Source organism: Schistocerca serialis, chromosome 1, assembly GCF_023864345.2.
Source record: "Schistocerca serialis cubense isolate TAMUIC-IGC-003099 chromosome 1, iqSchSeri2.2, whole genome shotgun sequence".
NCBI classification, from domain to species: Eukaryota; Metazoa; Arthropoda; class Insecta; order Orthoptera; family Acrididae; genus Schistocerca; species Schistocerca serialis.
In genome coordinates this window covers 204,473,164-204,476,660 of record NC_064638.1, presented here as the reverse complement: position 1 = coordinate 204,476,660, position 3,497 = coordinate 204,473,164, and the positions used below count along the sequence as shown (strand labels likewise).

Here is a 3,497-nt window from a genome sequence, read left to right as displayed (position 1 = left end):
GCAGTCCATGATTACCGGTCATGGCACCATTAAGTGCAGGCGTTTACGGCACCCTACGCATGGGAGGTTTATTCCCCGGTCAGGCTGCTGCTTGTTCCCAGTCAATGCCGCAGGATAACACGGTATGTGGTAGGGACTTCATTACCTGTTTTCAGATGCTAAGCGCAGGCTACGATGTGCTTGGTACACAATACCTCAGTGCTGCTTATTGGTAGCCAGACATGGTCGATCGGTGCCTTCACGAGGAATATGCCTACCCTCACATTCACAAGCAGTCCAGCATCAGCCCATTGTTTGATCCGAATGCCTCACATTCGAACAGCCGTTCAAATCAAGACCCACAATGAGCTCCCTTCCATACTTTGTCAGGTGCTGATAACGCTGTCTCAGACGAGTACCAGCACTCGGCATCTCCGTGTTCTTCAATTTGATCACTTAACATCTGTCGCTATTCAGGCTTCTTACATAACCTACCATGTCTGGTAACGACAAACAGTAATAAACAGCACATGCCAATCCTGTTATCGTCTGCGAAAATAAACAGTTCGTTCCCAGTAATTTTACTGTCTTTTCGAGAACACGTAACAACCACAAAATGTGGTGCCAAATTGCGTTATGAAAGAGGTTCTACCTCTAATACACTAACATAAACAGTTTCAGTAACAGTAATTTGAAAATATTAATGCACTGACAAATTCATAACAAGACTTTTACATTTATACGGGTGTTCGCGATAAATTGTCCACAATGAACCCACTTTTGAGTATAAAAAAATAAAATAGCACCATGCAGCAGTGGCATAAGAATGAAAATCTATAGCATTCGACATTGAAGAGACAAGATTTAGTCACACAACAGCACACGACATTCCCTAAAAGTACTCATAATTGATGACAATTTAAATGCCCAAAATTTTGCTTGTACAAAGGACAAGCAAAATTTTAGTTGTAATTTTGTTTGTTAGATATACGGAAGAAGCACTTGTATTTTCATATACGGAGTGTTCATTTTAACTGAAGATGTTGAACATCTCAAAACTACACATCGCATCGAAAAAATTTATAATTCCAATTTATTTGTCTCGGAGGGGGACATCCAGTGACAACACTCGACCCCCACCCCACCCCGTGTCTGGGTGGCGGGGGACAACTTTGAAATCTTCAATGGGAGCCCAGTTTTTTTTATTGCAGATTATGATTCTATGGAAAAATTTACAAACGTTTTGTCTGAAGCATATTCTCCGTTTCACCACATATGGTGCTATAATCGGAAGAAAAGAAGTGGGTAAACAATCGTAATTTACGACATGCTACTCAATGGCCCTTGAATATCCAATGGCATGTGGGATCCCACCTCCATGCTGTGAGGTTAGGACAGACCAGTATTTCATAGCTTCTAACCGGGGACCCCATTCGCAACTTTGTATTCCTGTGACATATCGAATAGGGGACTACCAGACGCGCCACTGTGGCCATGGCTCGAGGCGAACGCTACTCTACTTTTCCGATTAGAGTAAGTGTTTAAACGTAGTACGCCAATTTCAGTATACCTAGTGACCTGCTTTTCAAATGATCGTACACAGGACTGAAGCATATCTATGGGAATGCCAGCACCGCCGTTTTTGATGCGGTCGATCATGTCTTCACGGCCTGATGGCACTTGCTGGTGCACCTTATCTTTTAAATGTCCCCAATAAAGAAATCCGGCGACGTTAAATACGGCGGACCAGGGCTACATCTTCCGATCCACCGACCAGTGTAAACACGGTCGATACTTCCCGTGCTTCAATTGGGTAACGCGCTGGGCAACCGTCATGCTGAAATTACATACGTTGTCGAACATCCAGAGCAACGTCCTGCAGTAGTATCGATAGTTCCTGTTCCAAAAATGTTCGATCTTTGTGTCCATTAAAAGTGCCGTCGATAAAATACGAAGCAACGAGTTTGTTCCCCAATGACGTTTATGGTCATCTTGCCATAACCAGTGGGGATTGTCTACGCTCAAGTAATGCATGTTATGCCGGTTAAAGCTACTATTGACTGTGAAAATAAACTCATAGGATAACAGTACCTCGGAAAATGACGCGGGGGCTCGTTTACATTTGTTGATACGCCCATTCACAAAACACTATCCTGTTATGGAAATCGGTTCCATGAAGTTCTTGACGCAGTGACACTTGGATAATACTTATGACGATGCAGTGTTGTGACAGTACTACCTATGGACATACCGTAATATTGGTGTAATTGCCGGGCGATTATCTTTGAGTTAACCGGCCGTTGTGGTCGAGCGGTTCTAGGCGTTTCAGTCTGGATCCGCGCGACCGCTACCGTCGCAGGTTCGAATCCTGCCTCGAGCATGGATGTGTGTGATGTCCTTAGATTAGTTAGGTTTAAGTAGTTCTACGTTCTAGGGGACTGATGACCTCAGATGTTAAGTCCCATAGTGCTCAGAGCCATTTGAACAATTTTTATCCTTGAGTTGTGGTGCACTGCCGCTAGTACAGCTGTTTCATTAGTTTCTCCTGTAACACGTTTGCTTCGTTTCCTCTTGCCGGTATGGACGCTGCCTTCAGACATAAAGGTGTTCACAACATTAAAAAGAACGAACTAGAGCGAACTTTCTCTGGAAAACGCTCGGCATACAACAGCAGCCTAGACATTTCCCCTACATTCAGTGTAAATCACGAATTTCAATTATTTTTTCATCTGTGGTTACAACATTCATCGTCGACTTGCACGTCTGTTCTCCAAATGATAGGTAGGTGTGCAGGCAATAAACACAGCGCGAGTATTGTAATGTGTAGAGCTGCCGTCTGTTCTACGTCTGCAGGATTCGTGAACTCCAGTCGTAGTGTACTACCTGTTATGAAGCGTTGTAGTTCGCTTACACGGCCATGGTGGCGCGTCGAGTAGTCCCTATTCGATATGACAAGAGCAACACAACTTTGCGAATGGTGTTTCCAATTAGAAGTTATGAAGTACTGGCCAGCACTAACCATGCAGCGTGGAAGTGAGGTCCCACATGCCATAGGATATCAAGGGCCATTGAGTAGCATGTCGTAAATTACGATCGTGTATCCATGTCTATGGCCAACGGCCTTGCCGCAGTGGTAACACCGGTTCCCGTCAGATCACCGAAGTTAAGCGCTGTCGGGCTGGGCTAGCACTTGGATGGGTGACCATCCGGTCTGCCGGGCACTGTTGGCAAGCGGTGTGCACTCAGCCCTTGTGAGGCAAACTGAGGAGCTAGTTGATTGAGAAGTAGCGGCTCCGGTCCCGGAAACTGACATACGGCCGGGAGAGCAGTGTGCTGACCACGTGCCCCTCCATATCCGCATCCAGTGACGCCTATGGTCTGAGGATGACACGGCGGCCGGTTGGCACCGTTGGGCCTTCATGGCCTGTTCGGGAGGAGTTAAGTTTAGTTTATATCCATTTCTATTCCCCCGATTACAAAGCCATATGTGGCGAAACGTAGAAAATGCTGCAGATAAA

General features: G+C 45.4%; 1 pseudogene; it reads left to right on the top strand.

Moving 5' to 3' along the window:
* Positions 1-3,091: 3,091 nt before the first annotated feature.
* On the top strand, positions 3,092-3,209 carry LOC126426759 (5S ribosomal RNA; annotated as a pseudogene).
* The last annotated feature ends 288 nt before the right edge of the window (positions 3,210-3,497 follow it).